The 25051-nt window shown below is 35.5% G+C and overlaps 1 non-coding gene and 1 pseudogene across 1 annotated transcript; one reads left to right on the plus strand and one right to left on the minus strand.

The window, feature by feature from the left end:
* Positions 1–7370: 7370 nt before the first annotated feature.
* Positions 7371–7477, minus strand: LOC114368624. Its single transcript, XR_003657374.1, has one exon. It is a non-coding gene; the product is annotated as a small nucleolar RNA R71 (small nucleolar RNA).
* An 8756-nt stretch (positions 7478–16233) lies between these two features.
* Positions 16234–21220, plus strand: LOC114423394 (annotated as a pseudogene).
* The last annotated feature ends 3831 nt before the right edge of the window (positions 21221–25051 follow it).

The raw sequence follows: 25051 nt of genomic DNA on the forward strand, positions 1-25051 counted from the left end.
CAGAGAAAGTCACCATAAGGAATGCACACAAATTAAAATGGCCTAACTCTCTAAAAACAATCCCTAGTGGAGTCGCCAACTGTCGCAACCTATCCTTCGGCGGGAGGGAAAAGCGAGGCTCATGGGTGCGTCTTCCAAGGAAGGAAAATGCGTGGAGTCACCACCAACGTTTATTTGAGGAAAACATTAGAAAAACCAAGAAATGGTCTATGAGTTTTAAGAAATAAATGTTCGGGAGTTGTTTACGCACGAGGAAGGTATTAGCACCCCACGCGTTTGTCACAAGGGACGACAACCTTTAATCAAATGTGCAATATCATGACTTCAATTTTTAGTTTATTTTCCCCTTTTTATGTTTTTTTATCTTTTTGGGGTCGACAAGAGCAAGGCTCTCGCTCCTACGTATCCTCATTTGCGATGAGGAACTCAGAGCTACATAGTTCTTTGATATTGATTTTAGACTTCTAAACAATTCATTTTAACCGATAGAAGTAAAAAAGACCGTTTTAGGCGTTGGACCTTTGAACGGATTCAAGCGATTTTCTTGTGGACAAAAGCTTGATTATGAGTTGTGTTGGATTTCCCCTGTAATTAATTTTTGGTCCAATTTTTCTTTATACAAATATGTTCAAGGGAAATCCAGTTTGCCGGAAAGCGCATCGGGTCGTCAAGTATTTAAAATTAAAACGGATGAATCTAAGTATCAAACTTAGGGAACTAGTATTAGACAGGGTTAAATTCAGAAATAAGGCATTGTTGAAAGAAACATTGATAACTGATGGTTTAAAACTGAATTAAACTTAGTCTAGGCTAAAAATAGTAAAAATTGCAAGTAAGATTGACAGCAGTAAGTAAAGGTGTTGGGTCTTTCTATCAAACCAGCTGATGTATATAAAGATATTTCTCTAATCAATCATGCTTTTGTGTTCTATGTTGTAGCCTAAATTACTAAACCCTGATCCCTGGTTAGGCTGAATCAATCCAAGCTTCATCCTTAAATCCCTCTTGTTGGACTAGACTCAATTTAGACAGCCCTCCTAGGTTTAGACTAACTTAAACCAAGTTTCGTCCTCAGATCCCTCTTGTTGGACTAGACTTAGACCAAACAGCATTATTATAACATCATGTTTAAAACCAAAACTTAATCCGTAAATCCCTCATTTAAGACTAAGTTTCAATCCTGCTTCATTCAAGTTCTAAGGCAACAGTACATTTCCCAATGCTAAAGTCACCTAACTATGCACACAAACGGTTGATCAGACCAAGAGCATACAAAATTTAAGCACTAAAAGAAGAATTGAACACAAGAAACACAATCAATTAGATATTAAAGTAATTACATCAGCTGTTCTTTAGAAATCCCCAACAAGGGTGTTTAGCCAGCCATTACAGAAAAACCCTAACAATAATGAGATTAAGAGTAGAGAATAACTGCTCCTTACACAAGAAGGGGGATCCCTCCTCCTTTTCTCAGCATTTCACAATCACTCTGCAACTCATTAATCTCTCTCTAATTACAAGACCTAGGTATCTCTGCAAAAGTTACTCCTCTTGCTACCTCCAGAGCTCTTCTCCCGAAATAGGCATTGTGGTGTGCTCTGACTTCTATGTGTGAGGGTGATTCTCTGGATTGTTGCCCTAATTCTGCACAAAATAGCTTTAAATAGGCTCTGAACCCGTGATGTTGCGCTTAGCACAACCCTCGCGCTTAGCGCGAGTAAGTGGATTTGAGCTTAGTGTCAGTCGTGCGCTGAGCCTGGCTGAAGACAACTGCTGCGCTTAGTGCATTGATCTCGCACTTAGCGTGCGACCCTAATATTGATGCTCTGCCAAATTCTTTTATCGCACTAATCATGCTGAAGCTATGCTTAGCGGTGGATGCGCACTTAGCCCAATTGATGAGCTAAGCTCAACTGTCACTTTTAGCACTTCATGACTTAGCCTCTTTTTCACCTGAAATTGCATAGATTTCATCATTAAATCCAATGGAAATATTCTAGAGACAACTTTAACAATAAAACAAGATTTATTTACAAAATAACCATAAATTAGGGAACTATACAAGTTTTGGAAAATGTTTTCTATACAAAAGTTAGTCGTATAAGACGACTAACAAGTTGATTTTAGTTTTGGTTTCACTTGGTTATTTTCCAAATCATTAAAAGAGAATTTTCAAGGTAAATGAACGGTTGAAACTTATTTTTTTGATGGTTAACTGAGGTTATAACACAAATGATCGGTTGAATTTTATTTTAACGGTGATTAAACGAGATTACAACACAAACGATTGGTTGAAATTTATTTTAACATTGATTAAGTGAGATTATGGCTTAAACGATCGGTCAAAACTCGCTTAAAACACAGAAAAAGATCATCGATGATAGAAGAATGAAGATGAAGCATTCAAAGCAAGGATGGACCCCTAAGGGTGCATAGAATGAATTCAAAGCTTCAAAATAGAAAACTAATCGGCCAAAGATCGAAGAACGAGGAAGAACGGTCATGGAATTGATCACTGAAATGCCTTGGCCTTGATTTTTCTTTTTCTTTCTCTTTTTTCTCTCTAATTTCAGTGAAAACCTCTTACAAATGATGTTGAACCCCTTCCCTTCAGCCCCTCACGCCTATTTATAGGAAAATAAGGGGAGGAGGTTGCACAGCAGCTCGCCCAGGCGAGCTAGTTACTTCATCTCTAAGTTTTCTAATGGGCTTCAGTGGGTCCAGGGGCTGGGAAATATCCCCAAAGTGACCATTTTGCCCCCATTTTGAGTATTTGGAACATTTCCTTTCGAAACGTCACAAAACCCTATGGATTATGCGGCAATTAACGTTACGCAGTTCAACTCGGCCGGCAAGAATCCAAATGTTGGCCAATGATCGTCCCCGGATGAAATTAGGGTATGACAGAGCTTGTGAAGATTGTGTCAATGGTAAAAAAACAAAATCCAACTTTCACTTTAAAAATATAATATCTTCCCAGAGAGTACTAGTGTTATTACATATAAACGTATTTGGTCCAACCAAAACATTGAGTCTAGATGGGAAGAGATATGGATTTGTGATAGTTGATGACTTCTCTAGATTTATAAGGATTTTATTCCTTTCTCATAAAGATAAGTCTTTTGAATCATTTAAAATGTTTTGTAAGAAAGTTCAGAAATAAAAGATTTAAAAATTGTCTCTGTAAGGAGTGATCATGGGGGAGAATTTGAAAATATTTTCTTTAAGAATTTCTTTGATGAAAACGGCATCTCCCCCAATTTTCTTGTTCGAGGAAACCTCAACAAAATTGTGTGTTGGAAAGGGAAAATAGATCCTTACAAGAGATGGCTAGAACACTTATTAGTGAATATGGTATACAAAACTATTTTTGGGCAGAAGCTGTCAACACAACTTGCTACATTTTAAACAAAGTTTCTATTAGAAAGGTTTTGAACAAGACTCCTTATGAACTTTGGAAATTAGGAAAACCAAGTGTGTTATACTTCCACATTTTTTGTTGTACATGCTATATTTTAAACAATAAAAAAAACCTTGGGAAATTTGATGAAAAATCAGACAAAGAAATTTTTCTTGGGTATTATCTATCTTCTAAAGCATACAAAATCTACAATCTGAGAACTCAAGTTATAGAAGAAAGTGTGCATGTTATGTTTGATGAACATAATAATACACTTGAGAAGAGAATGGTTTCATATCTAGAAGAAGAACTAGAAAGAATAATAAAGATCAATAAACATGCTTAGAACACTGCACCTAGCTTAGAAAGCCCAAAGAAAAGTGAAGAACTTTCTAAGGAAGCTCAAAAAGGCTAACTTCAGAAAGATAAAGCTCAAATCAAAAAACAAAAGTTGATATGCCAAGAGATTGGATATTTGTTTCCTCATATCCTATAGATCTAATCATTGGGGAAATAACATCCAAAGTCAAGACAAGAGATTCTCTAAATAGAGAAAAAGGAATGATGGCTCTTCTCTCAACCATTGAGCCTAAGAATATTGATGAAGCACTAAGTGAAGATTATTGGGTGATTGTTATGGAAGAGGAATTGACTTAATTCTCTAAGAACAAGGTTTGGAATCTTGTTCCCCCTCCTAAGAATTAGTCAATGATTGGAACCAAATGGGTGTTCAAAAATAAGCTCAACGAAGAAGGAGAAGTAGTCAGAAATAAGGCTAGATTGGTTGCTCAAGGGTACCATCAACGTGAAGGGGTTGATTATGAAGAAACCTTTGCACCAATAGCAAGACTTGAAGCTATCAGAATACTCTTAGCCTATGCAGCACATAAAGACATCAAGCTATATCAGAAAGATGTCAAGAGTGCCTTTCTAAATGGATTCATAAATAAAGAAGTGTATGTGAAGCAGCCACCTAGGTATGAAGACAAGAAGAAACCTTAGTATGTATACAAGCTGATCAAAGCCTTGTATGGACTAAAACAATCTCTAAGAGCTTGGTACGAGATGAAAAAAGATGATGGAACTCACAAACCAAGAAGGGGTGAATTGGTTCTAAATCAAATCAAACAAAACAAAAACAGAGTTTTGAAAAAGCTTTCTTTTCAAGGATCATATCACAAACTTTTGTTAAAACCAATATTTAATCAATCACCCTTAACACAAAATCCTTTTGTTAAAGTTCTCATTCAAAAAGATATTTTCTTTAACCTTTAGCAAATTGATCAAGAATAAAATGAGAAAGAAAGATAAGATCAAGAGAAGATGTACACCAATTTTTATATTGGTTCACTCTTTATCTCTAGAGAAACTACTCCAGTTATCTAATCCAAAACGAATTAGATTTTCACTATGCATATAGAATTCTTACAAGCAATCACAATCAATCTTAGTTCCTACCCAGAAAAAGAGACTAAGGTACCCAGCCCTATGATCCTTTGTGAATAAGAGCCTAAGAGAAACCTACTGATGTGCCATTATTTTCTCCTATTTCTTAACCCTTTTTGCACCATTTTAAATACTGTTTAGTCTTAATTGTCAAATTTATGAGACAGTTTTATTATTTGGGCCCATTCAGCTAATTTGATGTTTTTACTCTAATTTCAGGAATTAATGAAGCATTGGGCTTGGGCTTGAATCCAGAATTGGGCTTGGACTTGAAGAGGGCAGACTAATTTATTCTACAAAATTAGATCTTATCTTATCTAGATATTATTTAGATTTGATCTCATCTAGATATTATTTCATCTAGATCTTATCTTATCTTATCTAGATTTGATTAGATTTTACTTATGGGCTTGAATTTAAAACAGATTTGTAAGCTTTGGGGCTGAAAAACTATATAACAACACCAAGGTTCTATTTTAGCTCTCTCTTTCTCTCTCTCTCTCTCTCTCCTCCCTCTTTTCTATTTTTCGTTTTTAGTTTTGGTCTCTCTTCTCTTTCTCTTTTATTTTCGTTTTTTACAAATCCAGTTCAGACTTTTAGTTTTATCAATAAAATTTCGTTCTCTATTTGATTAATGGAAGACTAAGTTCGCGGCATTGTTTTCTCTTGAAGATCAAGCACAGTTCTCTTTGAGGTTCTATTATTACTATTAAATTTTGTTCAGTTTTTCCTCTTCACTAATTACTCTGAATTTGTTGCTATTTATTCATGCATGTTTAGTGCTTGATTAATTGTCTCTGCGCTTAATTTACGTTCATGCTTAATGATCGTTTATGAGTAATTGGTGTGTGTGATGCTTAATCACATAATGAATGCTTTATGTTAAATTTTGCTTAGTAATTTAATTTAGGGTTGGATTAAGTGGTTGAACTGATAAAGGATAAATTCTCGCAACCTAGGATAAGAGACTTTCTTGTGAATCAAGGGGAAGCAACGTATTTTAATTCTGATAATTTCTAATTCAATTTTACTCGCTGTTTAATTTACAAAAGCAAACAACCCCCCCCCCCCCCAATTTGTTACTATTTCCTACTATATGTTATGAACATTTGGTGTATCATTGCTCGTTGGGAAATGACCTAGAATCACGTCCTAGTCACTACATTTTAATATTTATTTGATTCGGGTACAGCCTCGATCAAATTTGGCGCCGTTGCCGGGGAGTGGTGTCCAAAGGTTCATAATAGCTAGTGTCGTGTTAGTGTTTAATTGTTTCGTGTTTTATGTTTAATTGTTAGTGTTGTGTTAGTGTGTGTGTTAGTGTTGTTTAGTGTCTTGGTATTTTGTTTAGTGTGTGTTCTATTTTAGTTTTTCTGTTAATCGCTTCCCCTGTTTCAGTTTTGGGTGTTTTACAGTGAATAGTGTTTTGCGACAGATTTAACAACCACTTTTGCTAGCGGCAAAACAGAGTAGTAGTGGAAATCATGTAGCGACGGATTTTAGCGACGGATTTTAGCGACCACCCTTGCTGAATTATTTGGGATTTTTTGTTTTAGTAGCTAGAGTTGTTATTTTTGGCTGAATTTCTTTGTGGTAACTTCTTTTAATCTATATTTTGTGGGAAAAATAGCTAGAGCCTTTAGTTTGGTCAGATTTGAAAGTTCTAAAAAAGTAGCAAATTTGATTTTTGTCAAAACTTCAAACGGCCATAACTTTTGCTCCAGTTATCAGAATCGCAATTATTATATATGTATTTGTGTAGAAAAAAATTTCCTACGCTGTGACAGCCTTCCATAGGCTGGCTGAGGTCTCCATCGTCCAAAAAAAGTGATTCTATCAAAAGTTTTTTATTTTTCAAGTATTATTCTCTTATTTTTCTTAACTTATCATTTTTAGATAATATAGTTAGACTTTGAATTTTCATTTGAAATTTTTTGTGCTATCTTCTCATCATTTTATAAGGTTGCTCACAAAATTTCAAATCATTTGGATAACAGTTAATGGTAGCTGTAGTTCAAATCCATTTGACTTACAACCCTTTGATCCTGAGATAGATAGGACATTTCATAGATTAGTTAGACATCATTTAGTACCTTTTGAGCATCCTGAGCATTCTGATATTGGTGATTTTGAGCATTATAATAATATGGCACAACCTCCACCTCGTGAGAGGACTCTAAGGGAAATGGTTGCACCTGATTTCACCTACGAAAGCTTATGCATCCAATACCCTGATGAGGATGTCCCATATGTTATTAAAACTGGACTGATCCATTTGCTTCCAAAGTTTCATTGCCTTGCAGGTGAAGACCCATACAAGCATCTGAAAGAATTCCATATTGTCTGCTCCACCATGAAACCACCAGATGTCCAGGAGGATCACATATTTCTGAAGGCCTTTCCTCATTCTTTAGAGGGAGTGGCAAAGGACTGGCTATATTACCTTGCTCCGAGGTCCATCATGAGCTGGGATGACCTCAAGAGAGTATTCTTAGAAAAAAATTTCCCTGCTTCCAAGACCACGACCATCAGAAAGGATATTTCAGGTATTAGACAACTCAGTGGAGAGAGCCTATATGAATACTGGGAGAGATTTAAAAAATTATGTGCCAGTTGCCTTAACCACCAGATTTCAGAGCAGCTTCTTCTCCAATATTTTTATGAAGGACTCAACAACATGGAGAGAAGTATGATAGATGCTGCCAGTGGTGGAGCCCTTGGAGACATGACCCCTGCTGAAGCCAGAAATTTAATTGAGAAGATGGCTTCAAACTCCCAGCAATTTAGTGCCAGAAGTGATGCTATTGTCATTAGAGGAGTGCAAGAAATAGCCACGAATTCATCTTCATCAGCTGAGACTAAGAAGCTTGAAGGTAAACTAGATGCCTTGGTTAACCTGGTAACCCAACTGACCATGAATCAAAAATCTGCACCTGTCGCCAGACTCTGTGGTTTATGCTCCTCTACCGACCACCACACAGACCTTTTCCCTTCTGTGCAACAATCTGAAGCAATTGAACAGCCTGAAGTTTATGCTGCAAACATCTACAACAGACCTCCTCAACCTCAGCAGCAAAATCAGCCACAACAGAATAACTATGACCTCTCCAGCAATAGGTACAATCCCGGATGGAGGAATCATCCCAACCTTAGATGGTCAAATCCTTCACAGCAGCAACAGCCTTATTTTCAAAATGTTGCTGGCCCAAGCAGACCATACGTTCCTCCACCAATCCAACAGCAACAACAGCAACAGCCCCAGAAACAGCAAACAGTTGAGGCCTCTCCGCAACCTTCACTTGAAGAACTTGTGAGGCAAATGACTATGCAAAACATGCAGTTTATACAAGAGACCAGAGCCTCCATTCAGAGCTTAACTAATTAGATGGGACAGTTGGCTACACAGTTAAATCAAAAACAGTCCCATAATTCTGATAGATTACCTTCTCAATCTGTCCAGAATCCCAAAAATGTGAGTGTCATTACATTGAGGTCAGGAAAGCAGTGTCAAGGACCTCAACCAGTAGCATCTTCCTCATCCGCCAATGAACCTGCGCAACCTCACTCTACTCCAGAAAAAGATGATGACAAAAATTTAAAGAGTAAGTTGCCTAACAATTTCTATGCAGGTGAATCTAAAGAGAAGCAGCATATCCCTCTTCCATTCCCTCCAAGAGCAATTTCCAACAAAAAAATGGAAGAGGCAGAGAAGGAGATCTTGGAAACATTTAGGAAAGTAGAGGTAAACATACCTCTGTTGGATGCAATAAAGCAAATTCCAAGATATGCTAAATTCTTGAAGGAGTTGTGCACTAATAAGCGGAAGCTTAAAGGAAGTGAAAGAATTAGTATGGGCAGAAATGTCTCCGCATTGATTGGTAAATCTGTTCCCCAAATCCCTGAAAAATGTAAAGATCCAGGTACATTCAGCATACCTTGTATTATAGGGAACAATAAGTTTGGCAATGCCATGCTAGATTTAGGAGCATCTGTTAGTGTTATGCCTCTGTCTATTTTTAATTCTCTATCTCTAGGTCCTTTGCAGTCAACTGATGTGGTAATTCATTTAGCTAATAGAAGTGTTTCCTATCCTGCTGGTTTCATAGAGGATGTCTTAGAGTTGTTGAGCTGATTTTCCCTGTTGATTTTTATATTTTAAATATAGAGGAGGGATTTTATAAAGGACCAGTTCCCATCATTCTAGGCAGACCATTTATTAAAACTGCTAGAACTAAGATAGATGTATATGCAGGCACACTATCTATGGAGTTTGGTGATGTAACTGTTCATTTTAATATTCTTGATGCTATGAAACACCCATCTGAAGATCTTTCTGTATTTCGTGTTGAAATAATTGACCATATTGTTGATGAATACATGAATAATCTTCATTCTAATATGCATGTCTGTCACTCTTCATGCATTGAATCTAAATTTGTACTTGATCATATGTCTGAATTTGATGCTAAGAGTGAATCTGAATTTGATATTGATTACATGTTTGCTGATGTTTTACCTCTTGAGATTGATTTTATAGAGTCAGATAGAACTAACCATGTTTCAGGAAGTACACATACCTCTAACTTTCTTTATGAGGTACAGGCTGAGAAACCATCTCTTTCTACCACTATCCAGCCATCCACACCAGAATTGAAGCCTCTGCCATCAAATTTAAAATATGCTTACTTGGATGATAGCAAAAGTTTTCCAGTAATTATATCTTCCTCCCTTTTTGATGAGCAAGAGGAAAAGTTGTTATCAGTTCTCAAGAAGCATAAGAAGGCTATAGGCTGGACCTTGGCGGACATTCCTGGTATTAGCCCATCCACATGTATGCATCGAATAAATTTAAAAGATGGGGCTAAACCAGTAAGACAACCACAGAGAATACTTAACCCGATGATTCTTGATGTAGTGAAGAAGGAGGTAACCAAGCTTTTGCAAGCTGAAATCATTTATCCTATCTCCGACAGCCAATGGGTGAGTCCCGTCCAGGTAGTTCCAAAGAAAATCGGCCTCACCGTGATCAAAAATGAGAAGGAGGAGTTGATTCCTACTCGGGTGAAGAACAGTTAGAGAGTATGCATCGACTATAGGAGGCTGAACCAGGTTATCAAAAAGGACCATTTTCCACTGCCATTCATTGACCAGATGCTTGAACGCCTGGCAGATAAATCTCACTACTGTTTCCTTGATGGTTTTTCTGGTTATATGCAAATCACTATTGCTCTTGAGGATCAGGAAAAAACCACATTCACTAGCCCCTTCGGCACTTTTGCCTATAGAAGGATGCCTTTCGGCCTGTGCAATGCCCCTGGTACCTTCCAGCGGTGCATGATTAGTATTTTTAGTGATTTTTTAGAAAATGGCATAGAGGTGTTTATGGATGATTTCATTGTATATGGATCCTCTTTTGATGTTTGTTTGGATAGTCTTGAAAAAGTTTTGAATAGATGCACTGAAACTAACCTTGTTCTAAATTTTGAAAAATGTCATTTTATGGTTGAGCAAGGTATAGTTTTAGGCCACATTATTTCCAATAAGGGCATTGAAGTAGATCTTGCAAAAATTTATGTTATTTCACAATTGCCTTATCCCTCTTGCATGCGAGAGGTGCGATCTTTTCTTGGTCATGCAGGATTCTACAGGCGCTTTATAAGAGATTTTAGCAAAGTAGCCCTTCCACTATCTAACTTGTTGCAAAAAGAGGTGGAGTTTGACTTTAATGATAAATGCAAAGAGGCTTTTGATTGCCTAAAAAGAGCACTGACTACCACCCCCATCATCCAAGCACCCGACTGGATAGCCCCTTTTAAGCTTATGTGTGATGCATCAATTATGCATTGGGGGCTGTCCTTGCTCAGAAAATTGATAAATTGCCTAGGGTGATATATTATGCTTCTAGGACTTTACATGTTTCCCAAGCGAATTATACTACTACTGAGAAAGAGTTACTAGCCGTAGTTTTTGCTCTTGAAAGCCTAGGTTGATCCGATGGATGCTCTGGCTCCAAGAGTTTGACTTGGAGATCCGTGATAGGAGCGGAGCACAAAATTTAGTTACTGATCATTTGAGTTGGATCGAACATGTGTCTGATGAGAACTCACCCATTCGGGATGATTTCCCGAATGATCATTTATATATATTGTGTAGTATTTTTGATTCTCTTTCTACTCCCTGGTTTGCTAACATTGTTAATTATTTAGTTGCTTTTGTTTTTCCTCCCTTAGCATCTAAGGCCCAAAAAGATAAAATTAAAAGTGATGCTAAGCATTTTATTTGGGATGACCCATACTTGTGGAAATTGTGCAGTGATCAGGTCATTAGATGATGCATTCCAGATCATGAGACTGACTCAGTCCTGCAGTTCAGTCATTCTTCCGCACCGGGAGGTCATCTGGGTGTTCAAAGGATAGCTCGCAAAGTGCTTGACTGTGCCTTTTACTGGCCCACCATCTTAAAGATGCGTGGAAGATTTGTAGCACTTGTGAGCAATGTCAGAGAGCAGGAAGTGCACTTACATGGCGACAACAAATGCCTCAGCAACCTATGCTATTTTGTGAGGTGCTTGATGTCTGGGGTATAGATTTTATGGGCCCTTTTCCTGTATCTTTTGGTTATGTTTACATTCTCCTTGCAGTTGATTATGTTTCAAAATGGGTGGAAGCCAAGCCCACTAGAACTAATGATGCTAAGGTTGTTGTAGATTTTGTCAGATCTAATCTGTTTTGCAGGTTTGGAGTACCTAAAGCAATCATTAGTGATCAAGGATCCCATTTTTGCAACAAATCAATGCATGCCTTGCTTAAAAAGTATGGGGTTGTCCATAGGGTATCCACACCATACCACCCCCAAACCAATGGACAAGCAGAAATTTCTAACAGGGAGATCAAGAGAATTTTAGAGAAGATTGTGCAGCCAAGCAGGTAAGATTGGAGTATCAGGCTAGATGATGCTCTTTGGGCACATAGGACTGCCTACAAAGCACCCATAGGAATGTCTCCTTATCGGGTTGTCTTTGGAAAGGCATGTCATCTTCCAGTGGAGATTGAGCACAAAGCATACTGGGCAGTGAAGACCTGCAACTTCTCTATGGATCAAGCTGGTGAGGAAAGAAAGTTGCAACTGAGTGAGTTAGATGAGATCCGCCTAGAAGCCTACGAGAATGCCAAGTTCTACAAAGAAAAGACCAAGAAGTTCCATGATAGCATCATAATTAAGAAGGACTTCATGGTTGAGCAAAAAGTGTTATTGTATAATTCTAAGCTTGGACTCATGAGTGGTAAGTTGAGGTCAAAGTGGATTGGTCCTTTTGTTGTTACTAATGTTTTTCCTTATGGTACAGTTGAGATCAAAAGTGACTCCACAAACAAGAGCTTCAAGGTCAATGGACACCGACTTAAGTCATTCCTCACAAACCCTTCTTTAGTGGAGGTAGTGGTGGAAGAGACTTCCTTACTCCACCCTACTCTTCCTCTACCATGACTTAGGGAGTTTTTCTTTCCTATCTCCTTCTTTACTTTTATTACATTTGTCCGATTCTATTTGATGGTTTAATTGCTTTTAATCTTTTAATTGTGCCACATTGAGGACAATGTGTTGTTTAAGTATGGGGGGGAGTGTGTTCTTTGGTTTTGGTTTTGATAGTTGTGTTAAATTAGTTTAATTTTGTTAGTTTTGTTGGGTTCTAGTTTAATTTTGTTAGTTTTGTTGTGTTAAATTTGCATGTTTTTCTTTGAATTATAGGATATGTTCAAGTAATGGGTAATTGTTCTGAAAATAAAAGTCTCTTGAAATTTTGTGATTTGAAATCCTTGTTTTTCCTTTACATGTCATGATAGTTTTGAAAGCTCAATTTGAAAGTGATAAGTTTACCTTTGTGAGAATTCAAGCCATCCATCATCATAATCTTTTGGTGTGTTTTGCCCCATTGATTGCTTGCACAATAGCCTTGGCTTAATTCTTGTTGATGCTTCCTAATTCACATGCATATTTGGAAATGATTTAGGCAATTTCGTTCTTATAAGCTTCTAGCCAAATGGACTTACCTTGAATTAATTCCTTTGATAGCCCCTTTGAGCCTATTTTCCCCTTTCTTTGTTTTGAAGCTCATTACAAGCCTTAAGTGAAAAACCATCATATCACCTTACCCTTAAGGAATTTTGGAGCTTTGGAATTGTTTTGGGAATAAGCTGGGAATAAGTGTGGGGGGGTATGTTTCATTGGAAGATATGATTTTTGGCCATGCTTAATGTTTTATTTTGGCCATGCTTGATGTATATATATATATATATATATATATATATATATATATATATATATATATATATATATATATATATATATATATATATATATATATATTGCCTAGTTCTTTCTTTAATCTTCAATTTTGTACTGTTAAAAAAATCAAAAATAAATTTAGTTGCTGCAAATTCTGCAATTTCGTTCTATTCAAAAAAAAAAAGAAGTGAAGTTGAATAAATAAGGTCTTGATATGAGAACTTGATTTGGGAGCCTTGGTTGATTTTGTTGATATTAGAGGGTTTGGGTTTACTACTTGTGCTTAATCTCCACTTATTCTCCATTGCTCCTCTATTCCTTTGAGATTTAGCTACTTATTCCATATTTTTTTCCCTACCTTGTCCTTGGCCCCATTACAATCTTTAAAGACCTTTTGATCCTCATATGCATGTGTTGTCAAGTCGTTTGTCAATTTTAGAATTTTGTCAAGTCTATGTGGTGTTTGTTTTCATGGGTGCTTCGAGAGTAAACAGTAGCCTAGACACTTGAGAGATAGAGTGTATATCTTGTGAGGCTTAATCATTTTTCATTATTGAGCTTATTAACTATTTTGCCATGATTGGGTTGCTTGGATGATTTTCACGAATGTCTTGACTCTTTGGATCTCTTCATGTTAGATGTTACCCATTCTTTGATGTTCATTGAGAAATATATAAATGTTTTTGTTTGTCTCTCTTTGATATCCTTGGATTTTGTTCTTTATTTCATTTTGCCCAGGAGTGCAAAAGGCTAAGTATGGGAGGTTTTGATGTGCCATTATTTTCTCCTATTTCTTAACCTTTTTTGCACCATTTTAAATACTGTAGTCTTAATTGTCAAATTTATGAGGCAGTTTTATTATTTGGGCCCATTCAGCTAATTTGATGTTTTTAATCTAATTTCAGGAATTAATGAAGCATCGGGCTTGAATCTAGAATTGGGCTTGGGCTTGAATCCAGAATTGGGCTTGGACTTGAAGAGGGCAGACTAATTTATTTTACAAAATTAGATCTTATCTTATCTAGATATTATTTAGATTTGATCTCATCTAGATATTATTTCATCTAGATCTTATATTATCTTATCTAGATTTGATTTGATTTTACTTATGGGCTTGAATTTAAAACAGATTTGTAAGCTTTGGGGTTGAAAAACTATATAACAACACCAAGGTTCTAGTTTAGCTCTCTCTCTCCTCACTCTCTTCTATTTTTCGTTTTTAGTTTTGGTCTCTCTTCTCTTTCTCTTTTATTTTCATTTATTACAATTCTAGTTCAGACTTTTAGTTTTATCAATAAAATTTTGTTCTCTATTTGACTAATGGAAGGCTAAGTTCGCGGCGTTGTTTTCTCTTGAGGATCAAGCACAGTTCTCTTTAGGTTTTATTATTACTGTTAAATTCTGTTCAGTTTTTTCTCTTCACTAATTACTCTGAATTTGTTGCTATTAATTCATGCATGCTTAGTGCTTGATTAATTGTCTCTGTGCTTAATTTACGTTCATGCTTAATAATCGTTTATGAGTAATTGGTGTGTGTGATGCTTAATCACATAATGAATGCTTTATGTTAAATTTTGCTTAGTAATTTAATTTAGGGTTGGATTAACTAGTTGAACTGATAAAGGATAAATTCTTGCAACCTAGGATAAGAGACTTGCTTGTGAATCAAGGGGAAACAACATATTTTAATTCTGATAATTTCTATTTCAATTTTACTCGCTGTTTAATTTACAAAAGCAAACAACCCCCCCCCCCCCCAATTTGTTACTATTTCCTACTATCTGTTATGAACATTTGGTGTATCATTTCTTGTTGGGAAACGACCTAGGATCATTTCCTAGTTATTACATTTTAATATTTATTTGATTCGGGTACAACCTCTATCACCTACCCTTAGCCCAAACTAGTAAAACCTATTCTAGCATGCCTTCAAAAATTCATGCATATGCTAACAACATGTAACACACGAAAACCTTGAGTCTAAGAGAGACACAACCTAATCAATCACACTCAAGAACCTTTGCTTGAGTGAATGAGTCTCTTCTTGATCTCACAAGAAATTCACAACTCACTTGTTACCATGAGAGCTAAAAAAAAAAAAACAAAGTCTAGAAGTTGTGAGTCAAACACTTATTCTGAGCACTTTTCTTCTCTCTTTTTTATTCTTCATAAAAGTGAGAACAAAATGTGGTTATTTATATAGAGAATAGTTATAATCGCCTGCAATAGATTAAATATCCATTGTAATTGATTTTTTTTGAAGAAGTAATCGGTTATATTATCATTTCAATCGATTAATGTATTCTTCCTAACATCTGGAAAACTTTCAAGAACAATGTAATTGATTAGATTCTTGTTGTAATCGATTAAAGTGTTTTTTTATCACTTTTGGGAACACCTTTAAGAACGAAGTAATCGATTATGATCATCTGATATTTGATTAAAGTAGAGACTCATGAAAAACCATACATGGTCTCAACTGAACTATGTAATCGATTACGGTTAACTGGTAATCGATTAAATGGAAACTAGAATCTCTCTACAAGCTACAAACACTTGTGTAATCAATTAGGATTATCCTTGTAATCGATTAAAAGAGAGAGTTTTACGCATTGAAGAAGTTTCTAACTTTAGAAACAATCTTCTTACCTCTACATGATGATGCATGATGTACATTTGAAGAGATAGAGACTAAGATACAACAACCAATACAAATGTCACTCAAAGAGTTGGGCATGTAAAAAGACAAAACTTCTTCAAGCTCCAAAGCTTAGTCTTCATGTTGCTTCCTCTATGTCTAACACAAAAGACTAAGCTCATTCTTAGTTTAGAATGTATTCTCTAGAGGGATAGTGGACACCATACTATTTAGAAAGGCTTAAAAAGGAAATTTGTTGATTGTACATATTTATGCAGATGACATAATCTTTGGTGTAACCTTAGAAAGGATGTACAACAAGTTTTCTGAGCTAATGAAAAGGGAATTTGAATTGAGTATGATGGGTGCACTGAAGTTCTTTCTAAGGCTTCAAATCATTTAGAAAGATGAAGGAAAATTCATTCATCGAGAGAAATGCACAAAGGATCTACATAAGAGGTTTAAAATGGATGAAGCCAGACCTATGGCTACCCCTATTCATCCATCTACTATCATTTACAAAGATGAGAAAGGTAATGATACTCTAAAGAAGGAGTACAGAGGTATGATTGGTTCTTTATTATATCTAACTACTAGTAGACCAGATATTGTCTTTGTTGTGTCTTTATGCAAGATTTGAATCTTGTCCAAAAGCGTCTCATGTTATTACAGTTAAAAGAATTTTGAGATATTTTGTTGGAACTACGAAGCATGGCCTATGGTTTGAGAAAGGGTATGAGTTTGATCTTGTAGGATATTGTGATGTTGATTTTGTTGATGATAAGGTAGAAATGAAGGGCATAAGTGGTGCTTGTCAATTCCTTGGAAAATCACTGATTTTTTGGTCATCAAAGAAAAAAAAGACAATTGCATTATCAACCTTAGAAGTTGAGTATGCCTCAGCAGCTGCCTATTGTTCTCAAATCATCTGGACCAAGCAACAAATGTTGAATTATTCACTAAAATATAAAAAATATTTGCTTCTGGTGTGATAACACAAGTGTCATAAATCTATCAAAGAACCCAATCCAACATTCAAGGTCCAAGCACATTGATATCAAACATCACTTTATTAGGGATTATGCTCAAAAAAGGAATATTGAGTTGAAATTCATTGAGACTAAACTTCAATTAGTTGATATTCTCGCCAAACCTTTGACTAAAGACAAGTTTAAGTTTTTCTTAAAATCTTTAATTAATGACAAAATTTTGACTAATCTCTGATCAGGCATGTAATTTTGTGCTTAACTTCCTTATTTGATAATATATATGCTTAGGTGTATGTTAAAATTGCTAATTTTAATGTGTTGCATCTTTGCTTAACCCAATTAGGATTGTTGCTATTTTGTTAGCAAAATGAATTTATGTGATCAAATACTAGTTTACTAAAATTTGTTTTAGCTTTTAAAATTTTATGTTTTTTGTTTTACCTTACTCTTTTCCCCTCCTACTATCTATATATAAAGAGATGTAGTAAACATTAATCTTATTCTTACTCTCCCCCCCCCCCCCCCTTTACTCTCTCATGTTTCTCTTAACTAACACAAATGGCTAGAACAAAGACTATTGTTATAAAAAAAACCCCTTATTTTCTTCAACCGCAGAAAGTGAATCCAATCCTCACCCTTTCTTAGTAGCCAAGAAAAGGGTAAAGCCAAAGCAATCCACATCTCCTCTGAGTCTTATATAGAGACTACTATGACCTTCACACCCCTTTATGCCAAGGGTATTATGGTTGGGTCACCAAAGAAGAAAAGTGTTGTGAAAGAAGAAAAATATGAAAAGAAAAGGAAGAGCCGAGAATATAAAACTCCTACTTTTTTCTCTGACATAAAGTTGAAGGAGAAGTTTGAATGAAGCTAGGCTGTGAAGAAGGTGGTCTATGAAAGATACATTGATATCTTAAAAATCAAGGAGAATGGTTAGGTCATTCTCTATTATGTAAAAAAGCAAAGATGGACTAGTTTATTTTGAAGTGAATGAACCAATCTACCTAAGGCTAGTAAGAGCTTTCTTTGTTGCAACTGAGGTGGATAACAACAACTTCACATTGAAGGCTACACTAAAAGGAACTGAGATTTTGATCTTGGAACAACTCCTAGCAATTATGTTGGGAGTTCTTGTTGATAGCTCAAGGCTCTATGATGATTGGTTTGAAATGGTGGGGCTCAGAAAGAAGAAGATTCAAAAGAAGTTCCTAGAGTATAAAGATGAATACCTCAAGTCTAAATCTTTGACATCCTTTGGAAGGATTGTCCATTAAATCAACATGCACTCAGTGCTGCCAAGGTCGGGTACCTTTCAAAAGGTAAATGATCTTCTGCTCATTTACTATTTATGGAGGAAAATCCCTCTCAGTCTACCCTATCTGATCATCAACCATATTATCAAAGCAACCAAGCCTATGTCTATGGAGGATAAACCAAGGGATGATGAGGTTCTTTCCTAGGGAGCTAAAAATGTTGCAACTTTGAGGCTGAATCCCCAACTATGTAAGGAGAATTCATGCACCTGTTCTGATGAGGAGGATGCTCAAAACAAGGAAAATAAGAAGAAGAAAGAAAATAAGAAAAGATCCTAACCCTTTCTCATTGATCATTCCACGAGTGAGAAGAGATTGAATACTAGGATTGGTAAAAGTCCTCAGTCCAAGTTAGATGAGGTGAAGGAGACCTCAGAAAATGAAGAAGAGAATGAGATTGTCTCCTTTCCAGTTGCTAAAGCATCTGCCTCAAAAAAGGAGTTTTCTGAGCAGATTGAGAAGGTTGTTGAAGAGGAAAAAGTAAGTTCTGAGGAGGCTTAAAGCTCTAAAAAGAGGAAGTCTTCTGAAGACCATTTTGAGGGTGCTAAGAATGAGGAAGAAAAGGAAGCATCCCCTTCTAGAGAAAGACCATTTTAAGGAGCCATTGGATTTTGGTTCCTTTTATGATGCCTCAGAACATCATTCTGAGGGGGAGAATAAGGACAAGGAAGATCATTTTGAGCCTCAGAATGAAGATTCTATAGTTGATAAAGGTGATTAGCTTTCTCAGAATTAGAATGAAGGAGGTTAGAATGCAGGGACTCAGAAAGCTGAAGTTCAGCAAAACAAAGACATCCATCCTTCTGAGGGTGTGGAAGTTGTTGAATCTCATAATCCTTTGAGTTATGCACCTGCACAGGATGATCTCAATGTTGATATTATTGTAGATGTGTTGCCCAAGCTAAGAACTATTGATTCTAGCACAGAAAAGGTAGGAGCAAAGGAAGAAGAGTCTTCTTAGAAAGCAAAAGAGGTTGGTGTTGTTGCTACACTTGCTCAGAATGCACCAAAAACAGAAGTTGGTGAGAGGACCCTTGTTGGGTCTGTGAAGCATTTAGTCTTTAAAACTAAAAATATAGGGGATCTCTTCAACTCTCCCATTTTTTACTCTTCAGTCGAGATTGCTTGTGGTTTTGGTCCTATTCATAGTGAGCCTTCCACATTTTCTATCCCATTTCCTTCATTGCCTACTGTGTTAGTCATTGTATAACCTTTCAAGGTTTATGAGGAGATTCCACATGTCCATCTTCCCACTCCTCCTACTGTTGTTGGATCTTCTTCAAGGTCAATTGAAGTCAAATTGACTTCCATGGAGAAGCAAGTTAGGAAAATTCATGTTGATCAAAAGATATTGTTTTCCAACATTGATCAACTTCAATGGACCATGAATGAGTTCTTTGAGAGATTTCTCAGACTTAAATAATGGATCTCAAACATGGCAAGAACATTCCTTCCTTATCTTAGAAAACTAATCTCCTAGCAACATATGATTGATCTACTATATTTGTTCCTCCCCTTTTTTTGCTTGATGACAAAAGGGGGAGAAGTTTAGGAAGGGGATCACTTTTTATAGGATCATGATTCTATTTTTATTTATATTTATATCTTTTTGATGTATTTTGTATAATCCTGTTGATTAATGAAACTGATCTGGATTGAATGGTTATATCCTTCTGACTCTATATGTTTCTTTTCTGAATTATGTTGTGATTTGATATTTATAACTTATAATGCATGGATTCAGGGGGAGTCTCCCTTTAAATAAAAATGAAGGAAAACAAATGAATACTCCCAGGGGGAGTTAAAAATTGAAAAGCTCAAAAAGTTACTATCACCCTTTGAATTTGTTCCTAAGGGTTTGTCATCATCAAAAAGGGGGAGATTGTTGAATTGACATCCCTAGTTTTATTTATGGCAAATCATTAGTAGTGAAAATTAAAAGAATAATGGGTTTCAGTGATGACTAACATTTCACTGAAGTGTTTCAGTGTTTACTAATTTAAGAAGCAAACATGTTCATTCATTTTAAAGTGCTTAGAAAATTTCATAACAACTATCCAAGTCAAGAACTTAGAAGATTTCTTGAAGCCCATAAGAATGATGAAGGATGCTTCCTTCTAAGTACTTGGTTCTTGGCAAGAAACTAAATAGCAGGGCCTTACATAGAAAACTTATCAAAGACTACATGAAGAGCATCCAATATCACAATGAGGTTATGGTAGAGTCTACATCAGAATGGTGAAGATTTTGACTTTGAATTTTTGAACATCAGAATGCTTTAGAAAGACTCAGAATGCATCACAAGGACAACATCAATTCTTCCATATGTGGTCACATATATTGAAGACACATCAGAAAGTGAAAGCCATCAACATAAGGAAGATGCAAGTCTATTGAAAGTTGAAGTTATCCATGAGAAACATTGATGGAAATCATCAGAATGAAAGACTAAAAAATGTCACTCAGTCTAACCTTGAATAGAACACTAATACACCAACAACTGAACTTCTACTTAAAGTAATCAACTTCAAAATGCATGAAGTTGTGAAGAAGCGTTAAAGAGCGATGAAGCTATGCTACATTAGAATGGGATATCACTCCGAAGTTCATCAACTGAATTCATCAAGTATGGATTCATTCTCAGCATACATCAAAATTGTTCTGCATGTTGTCACTACATAATAATTGTAAAGTGCACCTACTTGCTCCAAAAGCTTGTAAGATATGTGGAGCCCACCTTAACAATCTTCTTGGGAGCTTTATGAGGCTTTTTTGAAGGGCATGAAGAACACGTCGAAGTCCAACATGGAAACATCTTGAGCTAGATCTCTTAGTGAGAAACCTATAATTCTGCTTCAACCCTCTCTTTGAGAGTGACCCACTTCAGTATTTATGCTTACAAATCTATAATATTCCTTTGATAGAAGTGTGAGATTTAATTCTTGAGTGGAATCCCCTTTTTTGAGGTGAAGAACTATATTTTGTGCAATAAAACACATTCTCTTTTCTGTATTTAATCCAGCAATGGCTAGCAAAGCTAAAATCAAGTGGTGTTGCTGGTCTAGTTGAGGTTAGGATTGAAGTCCAGTTGGGGAACAACAAGGTGTTGAAATCCAGTAGTTGTTGCTCTAGTTATGACTGGGAGTGTTAGTGAAATCACTACTAGAAAATCGTGGATTAGCTACCGGCAAAATTGGTCTCTAAATCCAATAATTCAGTCACTAATCAATTTAGCTACCAATGGAAAAACCCAAGTCGCTAAATCTTCAGCGACCACGGCAACCGGTAATTTCGGTCGCTGGTCATTTGGTCGCTTTACTTACCTGTGACTATGGTGACCAATATTTGGTGTTACAAATTCGATCGCTAAATTTAAAATTATTTTAATTCCAAAATTTCACTTTCAGTTGTTGTGTGAGTCACTACTAGTGACTGAAATATGTCAAAAACTTTGGGTAACTAAAGAATAAAAATCTCATGATAAAGAAACTCTAAATAATTAAAGATAAAGAAAGTAAAATAATATTGATTTAAATTTTAAAAAAAGAATTAATAAATCTTACACAATATGTGATAGTTCAACAGGATACAAAACTAAAGAAATACAACTAAGTTTTTTCAATCCACAACATAAAATAAAACTAGGTTGATAATTTCTTGTGAATTTGTTGCATGATCTTCAATCACATGATTAGACTAGGAACATCTTCAATCTCTTTACACCTCCAAGTTATTGAGCTGCAACAAAATAAATCAAAAATCAAAAACCTATTAGCTAAGAAGAATCTATTTTAATTTTATAATAATACTTTATCTATTTTTCCTTGACATTATGCAAAAGAAAGACAATAATACATATATATATATATATATATATATATATATATATATATATATATATATATATATATATATATTTATATACGTTTTGCACTAGGCACGCAACACCCAAAAACATAGCAGCAACTTATGAAATAGTTCAACCACTACATGTATTATTTACAAAAAAAAAAAAAACATTAGATTACAAGAAATTGATACTCTAAGTCCTATTCATAGAAGACTCCATTTTACTACTTTAGAGGCTTTAATGTGTGACAAAAGTTGGGTATGGAGCATACAAAATGCAGGTAACCTTTCTTTACTTAAATATCTTATAATACTTTTTCAGTTTTTAATTCATTAATTGTCTCTTATAATACTATATTTTATATTTGTAGGTTTAGGTTCTAAGTAAATTCAAGAAATAGTTACTTCACTGAATGAAAATGAATCTGACGATGAAGGTATCCTTTATTTTAGATTTAATTTTTCCAATTTCATTGTTCATTTTTAATTTTTCTAAATATAGATGAATTGTTGGTTCGTAGCATTATTACGTTTAATGGATATTACTCTTTGGTAAATTTACTTTTTAATATTGTTCTTTGGTCTTGACATTTTTCTCCTTTCTATGGAGTTCTATTATTATTCCTATGTGGCTTTTGTATCTACTTTGGTTTTACTGTCCTTTACAAACACTCCTTTTTTGTTTTACTTTGAACCTATCAAATTGACCAGGGTCTTTACATTTCAACTATTGAATGTATTTAATTTAGAGAATCTTGCACTGCATAATACTTGAAGTTGTTATCATTTTGCAAGAACTAGGAAGAAAATGTGGACCAAGACCAAGTTATCAACTACTTGAAACTGCTAAATGTTATCATTCTCTCCAACTGAACTCTTGTTACAATATTTTATATTATTTTTTTTTATAAATCTTGTTATAATCTTGTAATGCCATTTCAGTTGGCAAAGTATGTTATGTGCAGTGGTATTTGCATAGAATATTGATATTTATGTAGCTTCTTTGTGTATGATTATGGACCAACTATTGTGTTTGTTTTATGGACATTCGGTGATGGGTGTAAAAAATTAGTCCCATTGGGGGTAGGGGATAGGAACGATATTCAGAATTGTGGACAAGAAACATCAAACGTGCCCCTACCCTACCCTGTTGCTATTTCTAAATGAAAGCAATATAATAACAATATGACAAGTTGCTCTATGGATTGCCGTGTTGGTCTTTGATTTGAAAATTGATAGCATCATTTGATCCATGCCTAATAGTGGGTAATTGTGCCTTGACAAAAAATAATTTCATGTTAATATTTTAACTTTTAGACTAACATAAAATAAAAGGAAACAATAATATATAACATGTAAAATAAATTATATCAAATAAAAAAGAAAAAAATGGCTAGAATGAAATGGAGGCAATTCAGAATTTAAGTTCAACAAAGAAGGTTCATCCTCCTGTGTAGCTTTTTTATTTTTCCTTCTCTTTTCAATAACACTTTTTTTGCCTAGCACACGATCCTCAAACCCTTTATTTAGTCTTTATTCTCTCCACATTAGTATTACTTGTACTACAAAATCCTTACGAGTATTAAAATGTGAAGCATCATGAATACTAGACTTCGAGTCTTTACCTTCAAGTCATGCATCCATATCACTCATGGCTTTAATCATAGCACTAACAACTATACTACATGTCTCTTCAGTTAGTTAGTGCATTTTTTTCTACTAATTGAGCTTACATCCTGTCGTAACCTACCCTACGACGGAAGTGTGGGCGAAAAGTTAAAGGAGCGTCTTTCAAAAAGGAAAACGCGCGAGAGTCGCCACCAACGTTTATTTGAGGAAAACACTAGAAAAACCAAAAAGAGGTATGCGGATTTTGAAAATAAGGGTTCGGGAGTTGTTTGCGCATCGGGAAGGTATTAGCACCCCACACGTCCGTCACAAGGGACGGCAGCCTTTGATCGAGTGTGCACAATGTGACTTCAAAATTATGTATTTTTCCTTTTTATGTTTCTTTATTTTTTGGGGGTCGACAAGGGTGTTGCCCTTACTCCTACGTATCCTCAGGTGCGATGGAGAATTCAAACCTACATAGTTCTTTAAGTCTAAATGTTTGTGTGTTAAATTGATTTTTATGTTTTTGAAAGATTCATTTTAATTGCGAACAAAAAGTCGTTTAAGGTGTTGGACCTTGAAACGATGTTTTAAATTTTGAAAAGTAGAGAGAATCGTTAAGGCGTTGGACCTTGAAATGATCTTTTAAATTTGAAAAGCGTAGAGAATTGTTAAGGCATTGGACCTTGAAACGATCTCAAGTGATATTTGATAAAAAGAAATTAGTTATGAATTGGTTTTATCTTGGTTTTGTTTATTGGACCTAAGGGTAGAGAATTGTTAAGGCATTGGACCTAAGGGTACATAGTTCACATTCAAATCTTAAAAACAAAACTAACCGACAGTCCCACGAAGAACACAGAACAAGAAAATGACGTAGGGAATGATCGCGGTTGCGATTCAATAGTGCCTCGACCTCATTTTCTCTTCTTTCTTCTTCTTCTTTCTCTCTTCTCTCAATATCCTTCAATGTTGAACCTTGGAACCCTTTCCTCAGCCCCCTTACCACCTATTTATAGCCAAAAATGGCATTTGGTGGACCAGCAGCTCGCCCAGGCGAGCTGAGACTTGGTCATGAAGTAACTGGCTTGTCCAGGCGAGCTGGTTACTTAACATGGAAGTCTTTTGGTGGCCCAAGCTAGCTTGGGTGAGCTAGGGTCCAAGAAACTCAATAAGACGACCTTTTTGCCCCTCCTTTTTGCTATTTTTCTCATTCTTGATCAAAACATTGAATGATCGTCTATTTCGCACTATAATTGGCATTTAACATTGTAAATCGACTTGCAAAGATCAAAGGATCAACGAATGATAGTCCCCAGATGAAATTAGGGTATGACAATTGCCCCTCTTTACTTACCTTTTATTGGAAATAAAGGGGAAGTAAAGATAAAGACACTAATTTTGTTCGAGCGATCTTGTTATTCGATCGGACAACTGGCGAAAACCAAGGAAGAAAAACCTATAAACAAAAGGACATTGAAGTCCTATAAAACGTAAAAAGGGAGGAGATGGAAGTCCTATA

This window comes from Glycine soja, chromosome 1 (genome assembly GCF_004193775.1).
Source record: "Glycine soja cultivar W05 chromosome 1, ASM419377v2, whole genome shotgun sequence".
NCBI classification, from domain to species: domain Eukaryota; kingdom Viridiplantae; phylum Streptophyta; class Magnoliopsida; order Fabales; family Fabaceae; genus Glycine; species Glycine soja.